Source organism: Corvus hawaiiensis, chromosome 2 (genome assembly GCF_020740725.1).
Source record: "Corvus hawaiiensis isolate bCorHaw1 chromosome 2, bCorHaw1.pri.cur, whole genome shotgun sequence".
Taxonomy (NCBI): domain Eukaryota; kingdom Metazoa; phylum Chordata; class Aves; order Passeriformes; family Corvidae; genus Corvus; species Corvus hawaiiensis.
Window position 1 is genome coordinate 88016818 of NC_063214.1, and position 27473 is coordinate 88044290.

Below are 27473 nucleotides of genomic sequence, written 5' to 3' on the forward strand. Positions count from 1 at the left end.
AGAAAAGTAAATACTTGCCATGGAAATTGGTATAAGTTAGTCCCTTATCTTCTACTATGACCACACAGCAGTGGATTTTGAATGAGGGGAAGCATGAAAGAGAAGAAAGAGAAAGAAATTAAAGAGAAAGAAAGAACATACATCAGTCCTGGATCCAGTGTCAATCCAGGTGATGGAGTGTTCAGGGTGCTGGAGATACCCCTTGGGCTTTGTGGGGCTACTTTTTTGTTTATAAGCTTCCCCATGCAGGAGATAGGTTTCTTGCTTTCTATGCAAATTAGTTATCATGTTCAGTTTGTTCTTCTAGACATTTCTGGAAATGTGCCAGAGGAGGTTTGGGATCATTGATGGTCTTGATCCCCTTGTAGCCACTTCTTGACTTCATTTCTGCGCCTGCACTGTACTGTGCTGTGGTTATGTCCAGGGGCCAGAACAAGGATGTTTGTCCCAGAAAAGTGCTGCCCTGTGTCCTACGGCCCCTTCTTCAGCCACATCCTGTTCTTTCTCACAGTGCATTGTTACCAACAATCCTTGGTTGGCTCCACAGCTATTTGGCTGTCAATGTTTGAGACACACACATTTGCTCCCTTTTTTTCTAGGCTTTTATGAGGAAGTAGCTGTGTTGCCTTTTTCAACCTAGACATGAAACAATACACACTTTCAAGATAATATTAATATAGGAGGTAATAAAAAAGTGGATCTTTATTGGAGCTCTGGGGGCAGTTATGGAACAATGTCCACAAAAGCCCACCCCCACAGGGGTGAAAACAGTTTTGTAAGTATTGCAAATTATCATAATTAACAAATAAGTACCAATTAGGAGGACAAGTGGTGATGCAATTCCCACCGAGGTCAAGCCCCTTCTCTGGAGCACCCCCTTGGTACTAGCTGTACCTTGTTTATGGAAATGCATCTTGAAGGGCTATTGGTAGCCAGGAAGAACCAAGATAGGACAGGGGTCTTGGAATTTGTTTTGTCTTTCTGCCTAGGGAAAGGGCATGGAAAATTACTGGGAAAACTAGCCATTAATACAGTAGGCTACAAAGAATATAGAGAATATATAAGAAGAAAAAAAGCAAAAACCAAAATGGCAGCAACTGGTTCAACTTGGCTTTCTCTGCACAATATTGTATTGTGCTAGAGATACAGAGATATCCCTTCCCAGTCTGCTAACCTGAAAATTTTTTCCTTAGCCTTGAAGAAGAAAAAAATACTTCCTGTGACAAATACAGTTTGCTATCAATTTTATCAGAATCATTCATGACTGTACAAAGCAGAAACCTGCACCATGTCACAATATTTGAGGTACACGTCTTCAACATCCTAGTAAAAGTCTTAGTCTGTGGAGTTACTTTCAGGATCCAGTTCAAAGCATTGCTGGTGAATAAAACAATCTAAACTCCTCTTCAAGTTTATTCTGAACTGTTTCAAGTATTGGAACCCTTACAAGTACTTATCTTCAGTATTTTAGATGCACCTCTGTCTCAGGCAGTAGAATTACTTTAATTGAGAGCACCTGCCTATTGTTCATGCTGCCATGGTGACACAGCAGTTACCGAAATTAGTAAAATGTGATCATCTCCCTCTATTCTACATTTTCCTTTGCCTTGTTCCACTTGCTCTGTGGCATAAGTGTATCACATTTTCTCCTGTAGTGGTTGGTTTTGCTGCAGTTGAGTACAAGACAGGATGTACCCAGCGACTTCCATTGAGACCCCCCCCCAGATAAATGTTGCATGTACTTCAGCACCTGAACTCTGGGGAAAATGCTGCTGAATATTTAGTTTGTTTTCCAGTTACTTAGCTAAACATTGGTCTAGCCAAATCACATGTCTATACTTCTCGCTCATTTCTGTAGGAGTTTCACTAGAACAAAGAATGCAGTACAAGGCCTCTCTTCAACAGAGATTGAAACGCGACCTTTCCCTTATATCTGTCAAAAATGTAAGCTATTATGAAAAGTCTGGATTGAGGGTTTTTTGGTTTTTCTTAATGTGTATATGATGATTATAAGCATATTTTAGGAAGGGTGTGTCATGAAACCTGGAATAGCTGCTCAAACTCATTTTTCCCTCTTTCATTCAATTTACTTGAATTAGCTAACAAACAATTCAATTTCAGTTTCATTAAAATAATAATTTTGAGAAAAAAGTTTTTAAAACCCTTTTTTATTTGGTGAAAATTGCATTTTGATGTTTCCACACTATATGTTGATTCACTTTTTTCACTGCATAGCTATGTCAACTGCAGAGAGGAAAAATAAAAATAGTGGCAGAAGCTAATCTGCATATGTGATATCGAGAAAGCTAAAGGTAGAAACTCACTCTCTTTTCCATAGCTTGTAGTGACTTGTCAAACTCTACTAGTCTGTCTTTAGGACATAGTAGTAATTATTCTCAGAACAGTCCTAAGGCTTCTGTTTTTCTATTACATTTGATCGTTCCAATCCTGGTTCTTCCTGGCCCCAGCATAAAATGGTTGTGGCTTTGCCCTGTAACTTCAAATAAAGCAGTATCACTTACACAGGTTCTCAGCTGTGTAAGAAGCGAATGTACTAGGTGCACTAGCAAGGGTTTTTGGCTGAAGATGGGCTACACTGTGAAAAATAAAACAGCAATATTGATACAAAAGAGAAGAAAAACTCTGAAAGAAAATATAACCTTGATGTTGAACAAACTTAGCTGTGTGCAGATCATAATACAGGACATGAGTAAACTTGAAAGGTTCTGAGCTCTACACAAGAAGCTGTTTCTAGAAATGAAAAACTTCATTGAGAAAAAGTAGATCTCAGTTGAGTTCTAAGTTCTGTCATTGATTTCTATAGCTAGTTGTTTAGAGTCAAAAGGAGCATACACAGTAAATCCGGGATTTGCTGAATCCAGTCAGGTTTTAGTGCCTAAATTACAAACAACATGAAAAGTCTGGTGCTCTGGGTCTATCCACATCTGGAGTTACTTTCATCTATCTCATTTCTCCTGGAAAGTAGAGTTTCACTTTTGTATCCACTAAAAAAAAAGCCCTACATTCCCTTTGTAAGCCAGTTCAGGCAAGAACACAAATTGATGATGCCAGGAAGACAGGGTGCAAGAACACATATGACTCAAAGTTGGAGGTTAAGACCCTCACAGGGAGAGTCTGACATTCCACCTTTGGAATAATGTCTGTCTCCATACTGTGCAGTGAATACTTTAGTAGAGCAAAAACAATATCAGCAGCAGGAAGTAGGGACAGTCTCTACCTTTTTACTCCACCAGGTGAAAGCCCTGGGTATAAGATTTTTGAATTTTCCATCTTTAAATGACCCCATTAATTTTGCATTGTTTTCTGTCCAGAAGCAGAATTTCTGCAGGAGTGATACCAATTCTCTTTCAACTTTTCACCAGTTTTCAAAGATTAACCAATTCTAAACTGCTCGCCCACTCCCTGGCAGCAATGTGAATTTTTGTGCTTCTACTGTGGTTGCATCTTTTAAAAAATACTTATTTTACTATCTCAGTACTAAAAGTCTGTAGCGTGATTGCCAGATAGTTACAGGAGTTTAGTAAACTGAAAATTTAGTATCTTGATTGATCAGTAGGATGTAACATGATGGACAGTTTCAAAGGTAACAGTTAAAGTTTCATGGCTTGACAGTGTCAGGTACTGTAGACTTGAAAAAGGCAGCAGTGTCCTCAGCGTTGACTCACTCATGAACACAGCAGCAATGTGACAGACTGACACTGAGAAAATTATTTGGTGTAAAGCAGAAGGACTCTCTAAAAAAATACAGAAAAGGAAAAGTGGAGATCATGATGTGGAACAAGTAGGATAATGGGAAATGGAACATAAAGTCTCACAGTTTCCTGGAAGTAATGCTGATATTCCACCATTTTTCAAGACATGGAGCCCAGTGAGGAACAAGGGATGACTCCCTACCACACAGTAAATTGTATCCTCTAAGCTTATGTGATTTCTATGATTGTGAACTGCACAGGTGGAAGACAATTTTCTGAAGACAGATATTTTCAAAGAATATAAATATTAAATAGATATACTCAGAAAAAAGAAGTCAAAAATAATGCTGCTATTAAAACTTTCTAGTATAGGCATGGCCTCAGATTGCTTACTGACTTTCCCTCACTATTTCTGCACTATTTTTTTTTTTTCTGAGAGACCTATTTCAACATATTTCTCCTTTTGTATTTAGAGAGAATAGGACTGCAAAATAGATAAGGGTCTCAACTATGGAAATAAGCCAGAATCCTGGCTTAAAAATGTGTGGAGCTATAAATACTACCTTCCGTAGGATTTATATCACTTTGTAAGGCCTGTCACTCTTTCTCCATGAAATCAGAAAGATGCTGGTAAAATTACAGATCTGCTTATAACAGCAGCTCCACAATCTGATATGAAATATCTGCCTGTGATGCACTGTGGCCCAACAGCTCTTCCGGAAAGTAACTAGGGATAGGCAGGTAGTGTCAGTGAAAACCTCTGGGTTAAATCATAAAGCAAACAACCAGTTGGTGGCTTTCAGTTTTCATTCTTTTTCTGTTTATGTCCTTTTCTTAGAATCTTTATTACTATTACTTTTATAACCATTACTATGGTGTATAAATTCATCCAGCTACCTCTCTGAAATTTGTTTGAGTATCTTGTTGATTGCAGCATCAATAAAAAACATTGTATTAAACTGGAATTCCTGGCTATTTAAGTGTGGGTAACTCTGTCCTTCACTGCATACTTTAGGATTGACAGCACCTACCTTTTACCAAGCAAGCCACCAACTGAACTAATCTCTAAACACTTGCATAATTGAAAATTTATTCAATTTCTGTCATTTTCTGCATGGCATTAAATTAAAAACTTGAGAAAACAAGATTTGTGAACTACATCTTTAAATTGATATATTTTTCATCTCCCCTGTAGTGCTCAAAGGCTTGTGCCCAGTTATTGACTATTTTAATTTATAGAGAGGGAGATAAACTGAATGGATGGATTATGGAGATTAGCTACTTGGATACTGAACAAAGAACTGAAGCCCTTGTTCTTTGTTTAATGTGATAGTCTCTTTCCTAAAGAATTATGAAAATGACAGCACCTGTACTTGCTGTTTGTTGTTAAGCTCATCTGCATTTTTTCAATTACAAAACAACTCATCCTAGAAACCCAAGGGAACATGAATTATTAACTGTGCTAAGACACACTTGTACTAAAATCTTATGGGAAATCACAAGATTAATATCAGCTATGCAGTGAATATGCCTGTTGAGTTTCATTCAGAAAAGACAGACACTGCTTCTTATATATGAATACATAATTTACTTATACTCTGGTTTACTGCACTGAATTTTATATATACAGCAAATGTTCGTCTATGCAAAAGAATTATCTCTAAAAATCATCTCTAAATATTAATAGACATTATAACACAAAAATAATACTTTATTATATATGGAAGACACTTGCTTTAGACTGTTAAAATTAATAAATAGACAATTTAAACCCAAAAATGTTATATATGGAAAGCACTGGCTTTTGACTGTGATGATTGTTTTTCAGAAATATTGAATTATATATATAAATTTGAAGTAAACAAGACTTTAATAGGTTTAAGATTTTACAATGCATTGCACTGTTCCACTGTGATGTTATGTTTCTCACCAACTTTCAATGGATAAAACCATGATGCCATAAAATTATAGGAGATTGGAATATTTATTTTCATTAAAAACATGTTATAATTAAACAGAAAACGAACTTGTACAGCCTGATCTTTTGCAACTTCATATTTGGACCAAAAAAATCTACACAATCTTGTATTTAAAAAAATAATTTTGAAGAAAATGTGTTTAGCAGGAAGCTTGATGACATTTGTTTACTAAGATTCCTAATTAGCAGTACTAGAAAATAATCAGTCCCTAACCTACAGTTTTTTATTATCACTTCTTCAATATTGCATGCGATTAACTGAATCTGTGCCTTGAGTTTCAGCAGGTTTTACTTTCTGTGTTGCAGATGACATCGTTCCCAGAGAGGTTTCTTGAGATAGTGCCACTGGCAGAACAGGCAATGCTGCTTTATAATAAAGTCTGCCAGACACTGAAGACTTAAACCCTGCCTAGAGAAACTCAGTACAGTTCTGAAAAGGACCATGACCAGCCTCAGTGGTGACTTAGAAAAGGGAAAGGTGTTCTCCATGCTTATATTGTACTACCTAGACTATATGTAACACACCAAGCTGTAAAGATGGGAGCTGAGGAGAGGAAATACCATCACATTTCCTCTTTGCCTGCAAATTAATACCTGTGTGACTAGAGGCAGAGGCAATGGTAGGTGGAAAGAAAGCAGGTAAGAAAGGATTCATCCCTAGGAGATTCACCTTTCAAATATTCATGGAAAGAAGACACTCACCTTCTCTTACTTCAGTCTCCTAAATTTTCCATAGGACTATATGGAAGTTAATTACCCTTGAATTCAATATGGTTCTTTGACTTCAAACTATGTACAACTGTTTGCAGAGACTTCTTGGCTGTTTACTCCTCTTGCTGCCTTCAAATCCTACTAATTTCTGTATGTTTTCCTGCCATAATGCATGCCTCTTTCTATGAAACTCATTGGAACTGGACTGTGCCATGCAAGTCTCTTTGGTTTTCATTTTAACCTTTCAAATGCTACAAAATAATTTCCTTCCAGTAAGTGAGAATGGATGCAATGGTTAGTGAAGGACAGGTTACTGACTAATATTTAAAAAGCACAGTACAAACAAAGGGTATTTAAACACTGATTTATTTTGATTTCTGCAGCATAATTCCTGTGAGGAACTACCTTTATGTAAGTGGATCCCTACTACTATACATTTTCCCAACATATATATATTGCATTGACCTCCTATCACTATCTGTAAGATTTTCCCTGAATGCAGCTCAAACCATTCTTGCTCTTCCAACAACTCGTTATTTTTCTGATATTGCAAGAAAGACCTAAGCAGTGTACAAAGCAGAGCTGATAAAAATAACATACAGCTCTTTCTCTGATGACTTGCTGTGTTTATTATTGCAAGGAATCAAGTTTCTGATGCAACCCACAACTGAAGAAGACAGTAGGACCTTGTAATCTTTTTGAGTATCAGTGTTGAATGTGTCATATGCCACAGTATGCTGCCTTCCCTGGTGTTGGTTTGCGTGACGCTCACCCATTCCATTGTGAACCCTTGCATATGCTGTATGAAACACTGCAGAAGTATAACAAAAACTCCTTCTATTCTGATTATACTAGAGATTTCAAATATATAAATGTACAAGAGAAAACCAAGAGGGGTGATTAGATAATCTACTGTATCACATATTTCTGTATATAAAGTATATGAAGTATATGAATATTAAACCCTTACCAAATAACAGCTTGCTTAATTAGGAAAAAAATCATCTCCACCCCTATTGTTTCAATTAAAGAAGCTATTTTTCATTTCCCTTCTGAAACCATGTTGCATAAAATGATTGGAGTAGAATGCCATCTGTGTTGGTCTCCTGAGAAAACCCATGGAGATTTTACCAGCATGAGATGCGATCGTTCTTCTGCAGGTGCTGTAACTACTGAAATCCTTCATTAGTATTTCTAAAGTGTTCCAATTATACAGTGTCACTTCCAGTTATTAAAACTTCTCTTCGTTTCAACTTTTCAATAAGGGTTTGTTGGTTGGAGGGTTTTTTTGTGTTCCCAGGCAGGGATTGGGTTGCAGAGAAAACGGAATTAATTGATTTGTGAAATGGGTGGTAACTGCTGAGATATGAGACTTTAAGTAAAACCTAGGTAAGCTATTTATATTCTTACCTGAGTGTCTTATCTGTTATTTAGGCTCTTCCTTATACCTCAGCTTCCAGAGGTAGGATACTTCTTGCAAAATAACCAGACTCCAGTGGGAGTAGTAGAAGGTGTTTCTTGCTCTAAATATCTTGGCATAGGAAACATTCCTACTGGTTGAGATTGTGGTTACAGCTAAGAAGCCAGGCCTCCCAAATCGTGGATCAGGGCTCTTTGCAGTATACAATGATGTGAGAAGCATATATCCTCTTCTCAGGAGGTGACATGAGGCAAGAGATTGTGCTTTGAGTCATGAATAATCCTCAAAAGTTATGAAAAGTTAGTCCCGGAACCAGATACCCACCTGAGAATTCCATTGTATACTTGCTTAGCTGATGCAAAAAAACCCCCAATCCTTCTGGGTAGAGTGAAAATGCAATGTTTCGATTGCATAGGCAATGCTTCGGGATCTCAGGCGGGTTTCTAGTACACCCTGGTCAGGTAAGTGGAATACTTGGGATCACTCAGGTGTGTGAGTTTCACTCACATGCCTCTGGAAGCTGCTAAGTGCTCTTTGGACCTTGGCCCAACTGCTCCACACAGCACAGAAGTGAAATTAGATGAAATTGCTCACTGTAAATTGTTTGCTAAGATTAGGTTTAGGAAATGTCACTAAACTTAATCCACAAGAGGAGAGGTGCGCTATAAAAAGAGAATTTTTTATTAGAAGGGAAATTTTCACAGAAAGGGAAATTTTCATCAAAATGGCAATTTTATAAATTATATTCTTAAGAGGATGCAGGCTTTTATATGCACTTTCATGTTTAATGCTTAGTTTGGCCCCTGCTCTTCAAGCAGCATTATACCAAATTTTTCTGGGCAGTCACTGCTGCACTTTTCTCATCTGTTTAGCCATCTGGGTCCTGCAGTGACATATCCATGGTATATCATAAAAGAGAAGTGCCTGGTCTTTTCTGTGAGCTGCCACATGCAGGGCTAGGGAGAGAGCAGAGGAAGGAGTAGTGTGCTGGAAAGGTTTGTGAAACTACTGGGCAGCACTGCTTTGTGCTACTAAAGAGATGGGCTGCAGCTGGAGGAGATCATTAACTTCCTTGGGAAGAGAACAAAGAAAGGAGCTGACATTTAATCAACAGGGAAGAGAGAGGGAAACAAAGTAACTGTGGAAGGGCACGGTTGATATTTCCACTCCCAGTTCTGGTGGCAGGTAATCTCATCTGAACTCTATTCTTGTCATTAAAAGGCTATCCCAGGAAAGCAGAGGTAAAAAATAACTATTATGAAAGATGTTAGCAGGACCCAATTGTAGCTGACTCCAGAATGGATGGGTCTGAAATCTTGATTCTTGAGTACCAAGGAGATGAGGGCTGAACCCAGAGTCCTGGTGCTCACAGGATTCTACCTGCACACATCCCTGAAGGGCACGCCTCTCTTTAGCCACAACCCAAGGGTGCTGGCAGCATTTATGGGCAAAAATGTCCCATGGGAACACTAAAAGGCTCCAAGATAAGATTAACCTTCTGAATGCCCTGGTGGCCTGTTAGACATACTGGTGTAGCACACGTGAATACTCTCCAGACAAGGCACTGCCTCCACAGAGGGTCACTTGGGAACCTTACAGAGTGTGCTGGTTTTGGCTGTGTAATTTTCCTCACAGTAGGTGTTATTGGGCCTTGTTTTCAGTTTGGACTAAAACCAGCACTGATAACCAACGGGTGGTTTAGTTGCTGCTGAGCAGTGCTCACACAGAGCCAAGGCCTTTTCTGCTTAACACCCCATCCCACCAGCGAGGAGGCTGGGGGTGCACAAGGAGTTGAAAGGGGACCCCAACTGATATATGAGGGATATCCCATAACCATATGGCATCATGTTCAGCTATAAAGAAAGGGGAAATAGGAGGAAGGGGGCAGGTGTTCAGAGTGGTAGCATTTGTCTTCCCTAGTCACCCTTGCATGTGATGGCGCATGGCTTTCCTGGAGATCACTGAACACCTGCCTGCCCATGGGAAGCAGTGAATGAGTTCTTTAGTTTGCTTTGCTTGTGCATGCAGCTTTTGTGCTCCTTGTTAAAATGTCTTTATCTCAACCCATGAGTTTTCTCACTTTTACCCTTCTGAATCTCTCCCCATCCCACGAGGCAGGAGTGGGGGAGTGGATGGATGGGACTGAGTTGCTGGCAGGGGTTAAATCACAACAAGAACCAATGGACAGGGCTGTTAGCACCCTTGGCTCCTGGTTAGTGACAAATTTTTCCTCTCTAAGCAAACTGTCTGTGGGAGATAACTAGTGTGTCAGGCAGTAACCTCATTGTGAGCGCTCACTGCCATAGGTTCCCATCTTCCCTGCCCGGAGCAGGTCCCTGATCACAGCACTGACTGCAACTGCAGATGAGTGCACATCATGCTTTATATCTTCACAGTCTTCAATACTTTCCATTTACAGGTCCTAGATATGGCAAGCTGGGGTATATTAATTTCTAGTTGGTGAATTTAAATCTACTAACACCGGACTGTTTTGGGGTATTTTTCATCTATTGGTTGATGAATAATTTAAGTCAGCATGTCCATTTTTATAACTGCTTACTGAACTGGACCAGAGTGCCAATCTGGCTGAAAAGCAACCTGTCCTAGAGCAAATCAGTCAGGGCAGCTCCTCATTTTGGCTTACCAAGTAACCACATAAACATTTGTGCCAGGACAGTGTAAAAGCTAATTTGTGGACAGAAATGAGTGGCTGGGTTGCTTTTGTTTGGGTTTTTTCTTCCTGGAGGTGCTGGCTTATGATGATCTAATGGATGTGCTGAACTGCAGACTCCATTGCCTACTGTGCAGTGCTTTCAGCACAGATTCCAGACTGCTGGGTTTTTTTAACCACAGCATGAAAACTACTGCTCTAAGCATAAAACAGAGCAATGGCATGGCCTTGTGCTTACTCTGACTCCCTGTGAGTAAAACATATCAGGATAAACTGCTCCACTGAAGGTGTTTCTGGTGGATAAGACATTGAGTGAGAACTATTTGGGTTGTACTTAGTGGGCACAACTGATACTAACACTGGCAAACACAGTGACCCTAACAGAAAGAATACTTCCCAAAGCATGATTCTGTGAAGGACCACCTAGAGACATATGATGCTCATAAAGTGCTCTCTTAATATCATTGCATTCCAGAAAAGAGGGAACACTCTGCTGAAAACCAAAGGTACCTCATTTACAGCCAGAGCCACCATAGTGTTTACGCAGCCCAGGAGCAGACAGAGATTGTTCACCATCCCCAGAGATTCTCCTTCCTCAATTTCTGAAAATAAAATACTATGAAAAATACTTAGCAAGAAGTAAAAGACCTTGTAGGAGTAACCATATAGAGAGCTTAACCTTGATAAATTCAGCCCTGAAAAAGCATAATTTACCATCAGCTCCAAACCACCACCATTAGCATGGCACTAAGGGATCATATGCCCCCCAAAAGACACTTGTACAAGTGGTTTATGGCATAATTCTGCCACCTTTGCTGATGCTGCCTGGTGCTTTACTCTACCAGTAAACCCATCCCCACAGACTCCAGGGGGCTGCTTGCAGAATTAGAAGCCCCTGATTTCCTGATGGGTCAAGTTGGCACTATCAGGTTTTTAGAAGACAACAGGAGGGAAGAATGTTTCCTCATTTCTGATGCATTCCTCAGTTTGAGTGTGTCAACAGATGGAGTAGGGATTAGTGATAAAATAATGTGGCCTCTTAGCTTATGTAAAAAAGCAGCCTTAGAATGCTGTGGATTTTCTGATGGCTCATTAAATGTACTCATGGAAACTAAAGGGTGCTTACAGTATAAATAAAATGCTCATCTTCAGTGAGTGTTTGCCTTTGATAGCTAATGTCAGGGCAATGCATGAATGTTTAGAGAAACATGCATAGAAATGTAGAAAAAGAAATAAAATCTGTTATTTGCTCTTCGTGATCTAGCCTGAAACTCTGTTGATGTGTGGCAGGACTTACTACTGCTCACTCTGTGTTTCACATCCTGCTGAGACTGTCTAATAGCCTTTTGCAGACTGACATATGTTCCCCACCTTGTGTCTGAAGCAGCACTCGTGTGGCTGTGGCTGGCATGGCACAGGGAGCAGAGCCCTGCTGCAGCTGCACAGCAGGGTCCATGGTGCAGGGGGAGTGTTGCTGCACTTTGGGGCTGCTCTGGGGCTTGCAGTCTTGGTGTGCTCCTTGACACGCTCTGTTACACCAGAGGCCAAGCTCAGGTAGCTCCACAGGCCAATAACCTCAACCTCTGAGCCTTAGGTAAAATGTCAGATAAAAATTATTGCTTTTACCAGTAAAATATACATGGTGAAGGCCCAGATTCATGGCCAATATTTAGCATTAGGCATTCCTACCATGATGTCGATGCTGTTCCTCTCCCTCCTTTTCCAGCCCCTAAGCAAGGGGGCTGTCTTTGCTTTTCCCCATAGGGCTCTTTGGAACTCCTTTTATGAACCTAAGCCAATGACTGGCATGGGTGAAAAATGTCTGGGGAAAGGCAGGATTTTCTGTATTCAGTAACTTCCTTGATTCAATTCACAGAGACAAACACATTTGAAATAATTTTGTAAGGAAATAAGTCCTTATTCTCAAGCTGCAGAAACACTAAGATCACATTGCTCTTAACCAAGGCAACAGCACTCTAGACAAATACTGCCCACTCTTCCCAATGTTAACATTACCCAGCTAACCACCCCCGGGCAAGCTGACCTCTGTGCAGGAGAACTACTTCTGGCCTGCAACGCAGATGCTGAACTAATGGCACCAGGAAGTTTTCTTATGGTTGGAAGTGTTCTGTTCTTGGAGAGATACTATAAAGATGCAAGTCCCACACACCTCCATAGCAGAAGGTTTTGTACCTGAAGGATGCCTTTCACGGCTAGGAGCCAGGTGAATTGAGGAGCCCTGTTAGCTGAGGGTAAGGCACAGTTCTGTCGCTGCACAAGCAGTCAGATCAGTCTGTGTTTGTGACAGTGCCTGGGATCAGTTGCCCAACAGACATCTCCTAAAATGTAATACCTCACCAATACTGTGATTTGGTAACTGTCTTATATTTGCTGGCTGTTTCCCACTCTTGGGAGCAATAGAAAAGCTGTAGCATTTAGGAAGAATGGAGGAATGTCAATAAAGATTTCAAATTTATGAAGGCCACTGTTAATTTTTTTCTGCCTCATGTATACATTCCAATTGAACTCAGTAAGTTCCCTGATTATTCTTTTAAATAAGAGCATTTGACATTTTCCCTGAAGGCTATGGAACAAGTGTGGCTTTACAATAAGAATAGTGTCATTAATAGATTAATGGCTGCAATAATGTGTATAGAAGCATTAACGGGATGGGTGAACTACTTAGGCAAAATGAATGGATTTGTGGTTTTGTTCACTCACCTTTTGTAACTTAGATTTTTTAATGGTTGGACGGGACATGGGAAAACACAATTCTTGACTCCATTCTCACTATATTTTCTCTTTCCCAATGACATTTTCATTTCCAGCTCTACTCTGGTTTAGCCTCCTTCCCCTTAAGATCTATTGTTTCAAAGAAAAGAGAATGAAGAATTTTTAAGATATCCTGGTGTTTAGTGTGCAGAAGGAATAACCTCACTCAATACTTCTCCCACGATACCTCTACAAACCAAGCAAGTGTATTCTCTTGTTTATGCTTTTATCCTGTGCATTTTAAAGAAATAATGAGGGGAGAGGGGGAAAGCCTGTTTCAAAGCACTGCATTGAACATGTCACTGCTACAGTAATTTCTCAAGGACTGCAGGAACAAGTGTGAAGCAAACCCCCTTCTTGGAAGCAAAATTGTGTTTCTCATGTATCAAATGTAAGAGGTGAGGACTAAAAGCCGAAGTGATATTATTCAGCTTTCCATGTTGTGCTGAGAAGGAAGAGAAAGCTCATTAGCCTCTTCGATGCTAAGTCCAAAACTGGTATTTACTCAGAATTTTTGTGCTGTGCCCCAGATAAAGTTTACAGATGACTCATTTACTAGAATACTGGGGTGACACAGTCTGTGCCTTTAATTGTGTCTCCCCTCGTGAGGGAGACTTTTTAGAGTCTTTGCCAGGAGTCAGAGACGAACGGGACCTTTTGCTTTCTCAGTCTTCAGATAGTTGTTTATTAAGTCTTATCAGGAAAGCACAAGCCACTGATGTTACCCAGACATAGCATGAAGCAGAGGATGCAGCAAAACCTGAATTATCAAGATTTCACAGCTTTTTTAAAGGTAAATCACCCAATGAAAACCTAAAACACAAGATATTTTAACTTTTCTACCAATGTCTAATAAATCATCTAGTCATGAAGGCAGGAACTGCGGAATTCTCCATCCAATCATCCCAGACCACTTCTACCACAGAATATGGAGTAGATGAAGAAGAAGAAGAAGGTCTGGAGAACAATAACAATCCTCCATTCTGATGTTTTCTGCTTTTATCTACTTACTATACTAATAAACCCAAAACCTCAATTTTTCACCCTGTGACAATCTGTTGGGGTTTCAGTTTAGTCTTAGTTTTTTTTCTGTTAAAGGAATTTTTTCCCATATGCATGTTGCTAGGGGACAAATAGCTGTACTTAAGAAAGACAAAAAGGGGGGTGGGGCGGGCCTGGCTACTCCTTTGTCTACACCTGGGTGTGGGGTCAGTTCGCTCTGAGCGTCCGGAGAGAGAAGCTGCAGAGAAAGGAGCTGCTGCTTCTTTCTTTTTGGCCGTTCTTTCTTCCTGCTGGAAACAACGCTGGGACCCCAAAAGCCGCTTTCCCTGCCCTGCTGGAGACCGGGCTGTGGCTGCCCTGCCCTGCTGCTGCTTCGAGCTTTCGCTACGCTGTAGCCCTGCTCGCCCTGCCTGCCTGGGCCTCCGTGGGGTTCTCCCATCTGGATACATCTCGCCTGCCACCCGGGATTTGCGTCCGTCCCTGCCGCTCCAGCCTGCCGTTCCAGCCTGCCGTTCCAGCCTGCCGTTCCAGCCTGCCATTCCAGCCTGCTGTTCCTGAGAGTCCGGGATCGGCTGCCCAGGGGTTTGTGAAGCCTTTGTTCCATCCTTCCCGGGATCCCAGGGCACCAGAGCCGCGGGTTTCCCGAGCTCGCTCCGGAGCGCCCCCTGCAGCCGCGGGGGAACCATCGCACCTGCCCTGCTCACCGGGAGCCGCCAGCGCCCCTGCCGGCTGCGAGCGGAACTGCACCCGAGGGGAAAGGGCCCGACAGCCGAGAAGGCTGGGGCTGGGTTTGTGATTGCTGTTACTGCCAGAGTTGTTGTTGTTTTGTTTGACTGGTTATATACATATATATATATAGTAAAGAACTGTTATTCCTATTTCCCACATCTTTGCCTAAAGGCCCTTGATTTCAAAATATAATAACTTAGAGGGAAAAGGGGTTATATCTGCCACTTCAAGGGGGGGCTTCTGCCTTCCTTAGCAGACACCTGTCTTTCAAAACCGAGACACAATCTTACATAGTATTCTATCACCTAATTCACACCATTGTAGATTCTAATTCTTCCCAGAGGCTAGGCAATTTTCTCCATGGGCGAAGGTCAAAAACAGTGTTGTCCAGGGGGGTAGAACCCTTCAAAACAGGCAGAGAAGTATTCTCTGTATTCTGGGTTCCCACACTGGGGTTTTTGTCCTCTGTCAATTGGCCAATGTCCTTAGGACAGGAATCAAAGATTTGCACAGACTTTGCCGACTTAACTAGGTTGTCCGTTTTCTAATTTTCCTGAGATCCTCTGCAAGAAAGCTTCTAAACCTCAGGCTGATTTTTCAAATTTGAACCTACTGTACTAGATCTCGTGTGTTTCTTAGCCTACTCGTAATCTACAGGGGAGTAGTTTGCAACTGTGCCAAAGGCCCACCAGAACAGACAAAATTTCTGCATCTTGAAGGCCAGATAACACTTGTGAAATGAGTCAACAACTCCTAAATTTTCATACGATGAGATTTTTTTTAAGAAACTTTGGAGTCTATTTATTTTTTATGAAGCATTACTTAGATCGAAGGGGAAAAAAATGGGTGTGTTTTGTCTTCTTTGAGCAAGAAAACCAAGGAGAAAATTAAGGCAGGTAGATTATCTTTTACAGGAGCTTTAATAAATGACTACATACATGACCATATTTACATAACTACAGCTGAGGAGAAACTCCAGGCTAAAGAGTGATCCTGTGGGAAAGTGGGGTGAAATTGAAATAACAGGAGGAAGAACTATAATTTGATGTGGGACAAAAAATATTTTGCATAGAAAGTGGCAGTTAGGAACAGAAATAAACTTTAATAAGAAAAAGGAAATCATTGCAGGACAATATTGCAGAAGTTTCAAAATAAATTAAAAATAAAATAAAATTTAAAAATTAATGAAAATTTTAAAAATACATAAAAAAGGCCAAAAAACCCTCTTCTGAATGGGACTACTAAATCTTTTGGAGACTTATCTCTTTATGTATTAGGTCGCAGCAGCTGGCTGCATTTAATTTCAAAGTTGATTCTTATTTCCCAATTAGTATTTCAGTCAGGACGTTTCCTTGCATGATCATTTAATTTAGAAGAAAACATGAGCTGCTTTTGTCAGTTAGTTTTGAAAGTATTTAGGTATTTTTTCCGTGACCCTGAAAAACTATGTGTGATGTTGCATTTGAGGTTAGCTCAGGAGATGTCACGTGTTCACCCTGGTTCTCTGCAAATTCTGTATAAATACCATGTAACTCTGTCCTTGTATGATGCTTTTTCCTGTTCCTCTTCTTTATTTAGTCTTACAGAGTCCACAGCTACCAAGAAAAAGTACAGGCAGGCTTTTTACAAACTTTATGAATTTTTCACGTGTGAAACTATTAGAGAAGTTCAAAAATTTTTCCTGGGTATTAGGAAATCCTTGTGTGTGTGTGTGGAGATTTAGTAGCTAGTTATGCATGTATCTGTCAGGAAAAAGGATAGAGTCATGTCCAAATGGAAAAGTGGAATTACAGGTCATTGCAGAGAGAGAATTTAAGGCTGGGATCTCTGTCATATCTGGATAACACACAGGGTTGCCAGCTGCTTCCCTTTTCAGCCAGCAGAGCAAAGCGCTACTTCTGCACAGAACCAAGCTGAGAACGTTGATGGGGTGCTGTATCACATATGAGCCACAGCTGAAAGCCTCTCTTGGATGTCTTGTCAAGTTTCTGCCTGTTTGTATGTTCATTTTTCAATAGTTCTATCTTGTAATACAATCAAAATGCATTGGTTTTTGAAGGACAGGGGTAACCAGGTAGGATTGGGCGCTGGAGGAAAGGGCTCAGATGAGACTGCGTTCATCAAGCATTTTACACTGAAATGTGCTCTTTAGGTTATAAGCAAGGTGCTTTTCTTTTCCTTTTTTTTCCCCCCGATGTCTCATTTTGTGTACTGCTGTAAGGTATTTTTTAATATAAAATTTCTTCGCGAGGAGTTCAAGTGCATCTCAGGGATCAAGGATGAAACCAGAAGTTTATAGACAGATTTCAGAGATGCAGTTTCCAAAAGACCTGCCATTAATCTGTGCTTACTGTGCATTCCTCAGAAAAGCAGGTTTTTTAAGACAGCACAGGGGCCCTGAGGGCACTTCCAGACTGTCACAGCTACCGCTCACCATCCCCTGCTCACACTCCACAGCACGTTCTGTCCCATTCACCCCACATGGTGCCCTGAGCCATGGACCATGACCCCTCTGCTGGTGTGTGGGGACAGCTCAGATCCCCATGAAGTTCACACAGGATGGCTCACCTGGCTTGGTTTGGGTTGGTGACGTTGTTTGTGCTCCAACACGTACAAAATTGATTAATTGTAAGGGCTGTTCCCAAAAGTTTCCAGATGAAAAATCTAAGCTTAAGAAATATGGAATTTTTTTATGTCTGGTTCTGGAGCGTGGACTCCTCTGCAGCTTTTGCTGTAGCTATAATTGTGTGTGTGTGTATATATATGTGTATATGTATACACACACCTGCATGTTATAAGCTATGAATTCTTTTATGTCTAACAGAGTCTGCAAAGGACACCAGCCCCTCTGTCAGTCAAGGCACTCATAGGCAGCCTCTCCTCTTTTAGCAGCTTGTTTTCATGCAATCCACGCAAGCCTGTCTTTTTTCTTTTTCTTTTTTTTCTTTTTCTTTTTCTTTTTTTTCTTTTTCTTTTTTTTCTTTTTCTTTTTCTTTTTCTTTTTCTTTTTCTTTTTTTCTTTTTCTTTTTCTTTTTCTTTTTCTTTTTCTTTTTCTTTTTCTTTTTCTTTTTCTTTTTCTTTTTTTCTTTTTCTTTTCCTTTTCCTTTTCCTTTTCCTTTTCCTTTTCCTTTTCCTTTTCCTTTTCCTTTTCCTTTTCCTTTTCCTTTTTTCCCTCTTTGCCAAATGTGGCTGCGATTCTCCAAAAAGCTGATAAGTCACAGAACACATGCACATTTCCACAGGTGGCTCTGTCAGCCTGGATTCCTCCTGCTAAGACCATTTGAGCAACACCTACCACATAAAAAAGATTATTTCCCTCTAAATCTGAATAAAACTGATCACTTCTTTCTTTTGTTCCCCTCAACAGAGTTTCCCCCCAACACCTGGACAAGGCTGTTTTGATGAAGGGTGCATTTCCAAAGGGAAGGGCAGTTTGAATACTCAGCCATGAGGAAAGTCTGTGAAGCACCACGTGCTGTTGATGAAGGAAGAGGGACAGCCCTTACATCCCAGATCTGCTGCAGATTGCAGTCACAGAAATCATCCTCGCAGCTCTAACAGGACCAGTGCCATTGCTGCACCTTTGCACTAAAATGCTGGTTACAAGGGGATGGTCTGTGACTGTGTCACGGTTTGTCAGATACTGACACATCCATCCCTTATCCCATTGCTTGTTTGGAATTGTTTAGTTAGACTGTAAATTTTTTTAGATGTAGATCAATTGCAAGTATTTCTTCAAAATTTTCATGTATTTTTTATTCTCATTAAGCATACTCTTTGCAATATCATACTGCATTTAATAAAGTTCTAATAAAATGAATTCAAATTCACTTGAACTAAATTTACCAACTTTACTCACTACCTTCATTCTCTTTAAACTATCTTTGAGTGTTTTAATTTCAAGCTATCATTGATCATTGAGACCAAGGGACCAGAAGATATTTTCTTATGATTTATAACTGTTATGTGTATATAATATATGAAAGAGGCATTAGATATTAAATAGGGAAAATAAGTATGAAGCGCTGTAGTTAAACTCTTACTGCAACATTTTCCTAGACAAAGAGGATAAAATTGTAATATTAATGAAGAATGAATTCTTCATTCTAAATTCTTCACAAAGACTGTTGAATTCCCAGGCTGACCAGTGGGTAGACTGTGCAGCATGACATTTCTGCATCATGAGATTGAAAGATGTGGGTAAAATACAAAGATTGATCCTTCATAGCAAAACTTCCATCTTCTTTAAAATTTCTTCAGTCCAAAGAGGAAAATTTTCTGCATCATTAAGCAGAAGGGAAATCTTCGTGGCTCTCCTCTGGAATATCTGAAGTCAAGATCTTTTGATATATTGCAAGTGAACTTAGTGATCCTTCTGGGTCCCTTCAAACAGACTAATCTTTGATTCTGCGATTCTATGAAATATATGCACGATAATGCACAGGCAGTAAAATCCATTCTGGTTTCTGGTACAGGGAAACGTGGTCTTGAACAACCCACAAAGAAAATGAGACAAGACAAGCAGTAAAAAACCCTTTACAGCAAAAAAAGAGGAAAATTACAAACAATTATTTGACACACTCCTCCGACCACACATCACTTTTAGCAGGTCCCAGCTTCCTCTGGGAAAGAGGAAGAAAATATTGTCATGACAGAGGAGATGGGGAAGTTTGGGGATTAGCAGAACAAATCTGAAAATTTTGGATTTATGTGAAATGCACTTCTTCATTTGAGCACTATGTAACATTTAGGTATCTTTATTGAAGCCTTTCATAATAGAGCCAAAGCTCAGACAAAAATTCTGACTATGTTTTGAATCAGGAATTAGGAGAGACATTATGGATTTGTTGTCCCTTAATAAAAGTCTTGAATAAAGAATTTTTGGTTAAGGAATATTATATTTTTTAAAAGTTTGAATATATGTAACAGAAATAATACATGTGGTAAACACAAAACACTGAGTCTTGAGAAAGACTTGAGTCTTTCTGCATAGAAAGAAAGGAAATTACAGATAAGGAAGCAAAGGGGAATTATTGATGTACCAGAGCTTCGAGGGGTGACAGACCTGAAAAGTTAATATCTGATATCAGCATCTGACTTACTGCACAGTGAAGCAAGGGGAAGATATACATAATCTGAAATATCCAAGCAGAAGAAGGCAGCAAAGACGTGAGAGAACCTCTTCTGTTCCAAATCTCAAATTAGAAATAATGAAGAACTATGACCTTATCAAACTGGAGGAAGTTATGCACCAAAACATCTTTCTTTCTCAGAGCAGTGAACATGTCTATAGTGGATTAATAATTAGAGAACACTCTGTAATGTCTACCATTAGGTAGTTATTAAAATAATTTATTACTTTTTAAATGCTTCAGCCTTTCAGTGAAATTACTCCTCTCTCCTCTGAATGTTAAATTCCTGCTTTGTTCCTAGAGATTCATCCCTGATAATACAAGATTTATATGTGCCAGATAGTGCAGCTTTAAATACCAAATCTTCCCAGTCTGCAGGGCTCGTCAGCGTTAGAAAGAGAGAGGTCAGTTAAACCTCTTTTTTAAGGAGATTCATCTCTCTAAAACAGGGGCAGGAAAGTTAAAAAAATTGTAAGAAGTATAGGATGTGCACATTAAGCAAAAAAAGTAATTAACACTATTATTAATATTATATAAGTATTTTAGTAAATCAAAACTAACAACTTTTATACAGACCACACCTCTCACTTGGTAAGAATTGGATAAATGAAAATATCAGTATTCTTTTCTCACTGTTCTTTGTAGAAACAGCTCATCTACACATTCTTTGTAGCATGCTTGCACTGTATTATTCTGCTGGTTAATATATGTTCTTTCATCAGCAACATTCTTAGGGTCACAGGGTTCGGAAATGTTAATTTAAAAAAAATTGTAGCAAGCAGAGCTGGATTTCAGCAATGCCTCATAAGGTGTCTTCACCTGAAAATATCTGGGGTTTTTGTAAGTTTGTCTTGTTTAGAGTTTGGGGGGCTTTTTGTTGTTTGGTTTTTTTAAACACCTACTCTACTACCTTATTATGAAGGGGTTTTTACTTTTTGCTTTGTTAGGCTTTGTTGTTTTTCAGCTACTCTACTAACAGACTTTATACACCCTTTTTGCACTAAAGAAAAACCATGGTACAATGTACAACCAAGGCTCTCATTTGGTTCTTTGTTGTTATCAAATACCCTGGTGTTTATTGTGGGAACTAACTTTTAGACAGATACCTCAAAAACATAATCATGGCTTATACTTTCATAACCATTCCAAGCAGAACACAAATAACAAATGAATAAATTCAATCAATGAGAGTCAGCAAAAGAAGCTTCTCAAGACAAGTGTTGTATTCTGGGAGAATAGTGCTGTGAAATTCCAGGACACTGGGAGTTAAAGCTGACACAATCTTGTATCACAAGTATATTTGGATCATTTTGGTGTTTTATATTTATTCTTTTAATTTTCCTCTCCCTTAGAAGTCTTGGTAATTGATTTCTTGGTAGCTAATGCACTCATTTCCCTAGGGAAAGAGATCAGAAAATAAATAAAAATAGTTTCCACTCATGTTTCTAAAACCTTTGAAATGTTTTTTTTCAAGAGGTGTTGCTGATCTTGAAGTACCTGTTCTGTATAAGTCATATCTGATTAGAGTCAAATACCTGAGTGTGTTTTATTATGGTGATAATTTTGAACATGGGCTTCAATAGAACATACAGCAACATGAGGAGACAGGAACTGTTAACACAACATCTAAATTGATTAGGAATGCTGGGACACAAGGGTGGGTTGTCTTGGCAGAGAAAGTATGAGACTAGAAGGCTCTTGTTAGTGTAGTCACTCAAACATCAACTTTGAGATTGAATTTATTTAGAATTATTAATGAAATGGACCAAAAGAGCAGGACTATCCTAAGAGAAACTGCTACTAACACAAGGTTGGGGTACATTACTGCATATGAGGAGATAGAGTAAGTTATGTGCAATTCCCTGGGAACTGTAGGAACAGCGTAGAAGATCATGCATGTAGGAGCTAAAATAAGCTTAATAATAAACCAGGAGCTCCTCATTTAGAAGGCTATCTGGGAAAAGAATATTTTGATATATTACTTGTCCATGCAAATGAATGTGAAGAGCTCATGAAATGTGACCATGAAAGAGTCGAAAGTTACTGGGTAACATCGTTTTAGTAGACAGGAAGAAGCACCAATGCCTCTGCAGCAGGGCAATATCATGTGTAGAAGTATGTATTTTCCTGAAAAGGAAAATAGAGGACTGAAAATTCATCCACTCCTAAGCTGCTGTCAATGCAATTTTCTAACTGAGATGAGCTATGAAGTGCAGCAACAGAACAACTTTAATGATCCAATATTTATCATCCAATATTTATGATCCAATACTGAAGCTAGATTCAAAAAGAAGCCTTTGTTACAGTTACTCTTAAAAAGCAAAGCATGTGGCCAGGTGTTTACAGAGTGTTGTAGGCAATGGTGGAAAATAGGACACAAACCTTTTTTATTAAATAGCACATACAGCACAGGATTCCTGTTAAATCTTGGCTTGATATTTGAATCAGTCAACTTCTTTCTAGTAGTGACTGTTGTTTGGCTGTTAATTAGGGTGCTTTCTTGGCTTGCAAGGGCTTGTACATAGCCTGTAGTGTGTGGTGTGATGTAGGAAACTGAGCTCTCAGAGATCAAAGTGGTGAAGCCACATGAGACAGCGCAGCATCACTCGGAGCCTGGTTCAAACAGCTCTGCCCTGGCCCTTCTGCCCGGCTGGCTCTGCTCCCTGCACGCAGGCACTCAGCTACCTCTGCACCTCAGGTGGGGATCTTACCAATCAGAACCTGCAAACAACAAATTTCCTCTGTGAGCTAGCCCTGAGTATGTATACAGTTGGAGTTCCCTGAAGAGTTTTCTTTAGGAACAGGAATGCCTTTATGTTATCATTGGTTCTGGTAGAGGAGAAAGATGCTCTGAGGGGTAACAGATAACTTGTGTTAAGAAAAACTGCAAAGGAAGGAGGATGAAGAGTGAAGCAAAGATAGTCATTGGTGCTCATATAGTTCCAGAGAATTCTCACTGGGTGATACTGAGAATATATAAAGAATGAAGTTGCTGTGCTTTAATAAAATAACCGACAACAGCTTTCTGATTGCCTCACTGTCTTTGATGAAGGTCTTCTGAGTTCCCTTCAGTGGTAAACTCCATGTTCTACAGATGCCCTTCTGGTGAGTGTTATCTGCTCAAAATGAAAAATCAGAGTCAACATATTATTTTTTCCTTAGGAGATGTTGAGTTTGACAGGCATCAATGTACATTTTCAGAATCTGAATTGCTTGCACTTCTTGGATGGTTGAGGTAAAATATGTGCTGAAATGTACTCCAGCTGTTCAGGAAATGATCCTTTATATTGTTTTATTTGTAAGGAGAATGCAATCACTTGAAAAAAAACCCCAACAACAAGAAGAAAAATCTTTCCATACAGAATTTTAATCAATAAGACAATGGTTTTATATAGACTGATATAATTTCAGTCTGTCTTAACTTTTATACATTACAAAAAATAAACTCAAATTATTTTTAAAATTAGGTTTAAAAACCCCTGCACATCTCTGTGGCAAAATCAGAAGGTGAAAGGAATGTGTTTCATCCTGTTGCAAATAAGCCACTGTACCAGCATTTCAGATCTCAACAGAATTCAATCTTCCTGTAGTTTAATATGCTTCTAAAAATATATATTTTCATGGATCATCGATTTCCAATTCCTTTCCTTTGACTGTGAAGAAGTAAGGAAAGCTATTTTCTAGAAAAACCTTGTTTTGATTTTTTGGCTTTGGGCATGAAAAAAAAATATATTTTTTTATCTCTACTCATTTTCCCCTTTGTCACATAAGGGATTTTAAAGTTCTGTCTGACTCATCATTGTGCTTCCAAGAGATGGGGTCCTATCTTCCTCAAACTTGTAGCACAGTAGCAAATGTACCACCCTTCCAGCCTCTGATGAAATCTAACAAAGGCATGAATGTCTTTGCCAACAGACTCAGTGAACTTTCAAATATGACATTTCTAGGGACAAATCATAATCAGCAGAGTTAGACCACTTACATCTAGATGTCCTCTGGAGAAAGTCTCGAGGGTGTTTCTCAGCTGTCTGTGTGGGATTGAGTCACTGCATTACTTTAAGGGCAATCTATCCACACAGACTGAAGATGTTTTTGGGATACAGGCAAAACCAGAGGGAAGGAGACAGATAGCTGTTTGAAACAATGAGTGAGAAACCTGTCACTCTGTGGGGATATTAATTTCATTAATTTCCTTTGAAGTATTTGGTTAGGAAAATCAAATTAATTAACACATGAGGAAATCAATTTAATATAGTTCACTTCACTATGTACTCTGAAAATAAAAAATTCTACTTGACACATGCCTATGAAATCACTTAGATTATAACCCAATTTACTTCCATGGAAAAAAGATCAAACCCTACAGTTTTCTATCAATGACGATTATTTCAGTCCTGCTATGCTCAGAGAGGTTTCCCATTTCCAGAAATGCCAATTTACATTTATTTTGCCATAATTTATGTCACCAATGAGAAAAGCTGTAACTACCTTTAGGTGATACAGGGAACAGAGCTGGCCCTAGAAGGAGGACATGAATGCAAGATGCGCCAAAATGATAAGATTTTAACTTTGAACTATTTCAATAATCTATAAATTCTAAAAATACAACTATTAATATTAGATCTTAATTTTTTACTGGTATTGCCTCTTCTTTGTCAGACTAGTGCTGCAGAAGAAATGAATCAGTGGGCAAAAGTGGAGATGGAAATTGGAGGGCAGCATGTATTCACTTATAGATCAGGAATTAGATAAGTATTCACCAATAATGACCATCCTGGTCATGCTTTTCACTGGTAAAGTATACATAATATGTTGGTGAATCGATATATCTGTATCTATACCTACCAGAAAAGATAATTACTTCATCATTGAACTCAAGATATTTTGACTTCATTAGCAACCTAACAGAATTTTGTCATTTTCTTATTCTTATGAAAGCCTTTGAGAGGGAAATGGGCAACGATGTGAAACATCACAGAAAATCTGATGTATGCAAATTCAGTTATTTAGATTGGAATCTGGCAAGACAACATAAGACCATATACACAAACATAACCCTGTCCAAAGAACAGTAACTGAATTTTGGAAAATTGATAGCTACAGAGGAAGCTTTTGAAGCTATGACTAAACCATTCAGGCTCTACTCACATGGTTTACAATTTTGTCTTAAAATCTGACTTGATTTCTAACCTAATTATCTATTAATATTTTTTCATTAAATTATGTGCTTTTTGCTGTTACATTTACAAACCTTTTCCAACATTGATTTACTATTCAGCAAAGAACTGAACTAAGATTAAGTAATCTAAAGTTGAGAAAAGCTTGACAAATGCCACTTCAGTGAAATCTAGAAGCAAAGAGCTGAAACTTTCCAGAGAATAATTTGTGGTAGGTTGTGCCAGCATAAAATGAATGAGAACTTACTGTTTGGTGTGTCCTCTTGTGGGCTCCTCCCTAGAGACATCTCTGTACTGGAGAGAGTCGACAAAGGGCTACCAAGGTGATTAAGAGACTGCAACACCTTCCCTATAAGGAATGACTGACAGAGCTGGAACTGCTCAGCCTGGCGGAAAGAAGGCTCAGAGGGAAGCTTAAAGGAAATTAATACCTAAAGGAAAGGTGCAAAGGGAACAGAGCAGGCCTTTCCAGAGTGGTGTCCCATGGCAGAACTGGAGGCAACAGGCACAAACTGAAACATGGCAGGTTCTCTCTGAACATCAGGAAACACTTGTTTACTGTGTGGGTCTCCTTCCTTCAAGACATTAAAAAACTGTCTAGAAACAGTCCTGAGCAACTGGGTCCAGGTGTCCCTGCATGAGGAGGGGGATTGGACAAGATGACCTCCAGAGGTCCCTTCCAATCTCAACCATTCCATGATTCTGTGGCTGGTGTCCTAAAACATGTAAAACACAGGTAAAAAACCATGAAACTTGATATTATAATAGTTCACTACAGAATGTGTTAAGAGTCAAGTAATATGATACTGAGTCAGACCAAGGAAGGTCTTAGGAAGACTCACAGCAATGTCAGAAAAAAGAGGGGCATGAAAATGAGGCACTAATGGGGTCAAACTATAAATGAGAATAGTTCCTGGATCCTTGTACTGAGCCAGCTTCTGGTGCAAAATCAGGCTAAATTGACCTTATGTCTGAGATGCCAAAATAGGTCCAGTACCCATCTCTACACCCTTGGTGCTTAAGAGAAGTACAGCGTGTATCTTCAAATGGCAAAAATAAGAGTAAGAAGATCCACAAAAGAGTTTTTCCTTTTATCTGTCAACTGAAGACCCTACTGAATAGACATTCATGCACCTAAAATACCTCACAGCACCAAAAAGATGACGTTTTCTTTCAAAGAAGAGATATTGGTGTTATAGTTCCTTTATTTATTACAAAACAACGGTCTGAGTACTTACCCTGAAAGTGAAAAGCTTGAATCTATCAGCATCCTTAACTTGGGCAGCTGCCACCAGAGATGTCTGTCACCAAGACTAGCCTGAATGAAGGCACTTTTCAAGCCTTCTGTTGAAACCGAGGCCATTGTGTGAAAATACAATGAAAATGACAACTGAAAATGACAGTAAGCAAGGAATTAATGTTAGATGTCCATGGTGTAGGTATCTCCATATGGATGAAGTGGCTAAGTCAGTGGAGCCTAGGGAGATCTCCAGCTGACCATGTGTACGCACCCTCGTCAGCATGATTCAAATAACTCTCCATAGCAACTGGATGTCCCCTGAATTTAATGAAATTCAATAGTCCAGTATTTCATTTTCCCCTTAAGATTTCTAGTTTCAGACTTTCTCCTCATTTAAACTCCTTCTCCTTATTTAAACTATGACTGGGAAAAACTTCATACATACGCAAATCCTCCTCAGACACCCTTATTTACAATTAATAGGATTGTGAAGAGAAAGAGGGGAAAGGCTATGAAAGAATAAGTACACAAGAATAATTACAAGGATATATGACATACATGACTTCGCAGGGAGGGCAGCTGGCACAGAGTAGCCCTCCTGCACAATTCTGTGACCACAGAGAAAATTTCGGTTAATGCCTTTGACTCACTGCTCTACAGTTCCACTAAGAAAAGAGGCTTCAGAAGGTGTGGGAGACAGAGGAGTAGAAACTCCTGCAATTAAAGGAGGCTTTGATTTACAACCCTGGAGGAGACTAGGTCTGGCTTAATTGACAGAGATTTGTGGACTTTAAGCAAAAGGATTACAAACTTGTGTTCCTATCATTATAAGTAAAATTGTACACTGGGTGTTTTGGTGAAGGGTTTTAAAATATAATAGTGTGGTTTTATATAGTTGAAGGTAAGAATGTAGATGGTATAAGAGAG

The 27473-nt window shown here is 39.3% G+C and overlaps 1 long non-coding RNA gene across 1 annotated transcript; it reads right to left on the reverse strand.

The window, feature by feature from the left end:
* Window positions 1–22231: 22231 nt before the first annotated feature.
* LOC125336014 lies at window positions 22232–25615 on the reverse strand. The gene is made up of 3 exons (XR_007207628.1): window positions 25554–25615; window positions 24112–24260; window positions 22232–23245 (listed from the first exon to the last, which is right to left on the reverse strand). It is a non-coding gene; the product is annotated as an uncharacterized LOC125336014 (long non-coding RNA).
* Between the last annotated feature and the right edge of the window lie 1858 nt (window positions 25616–27473).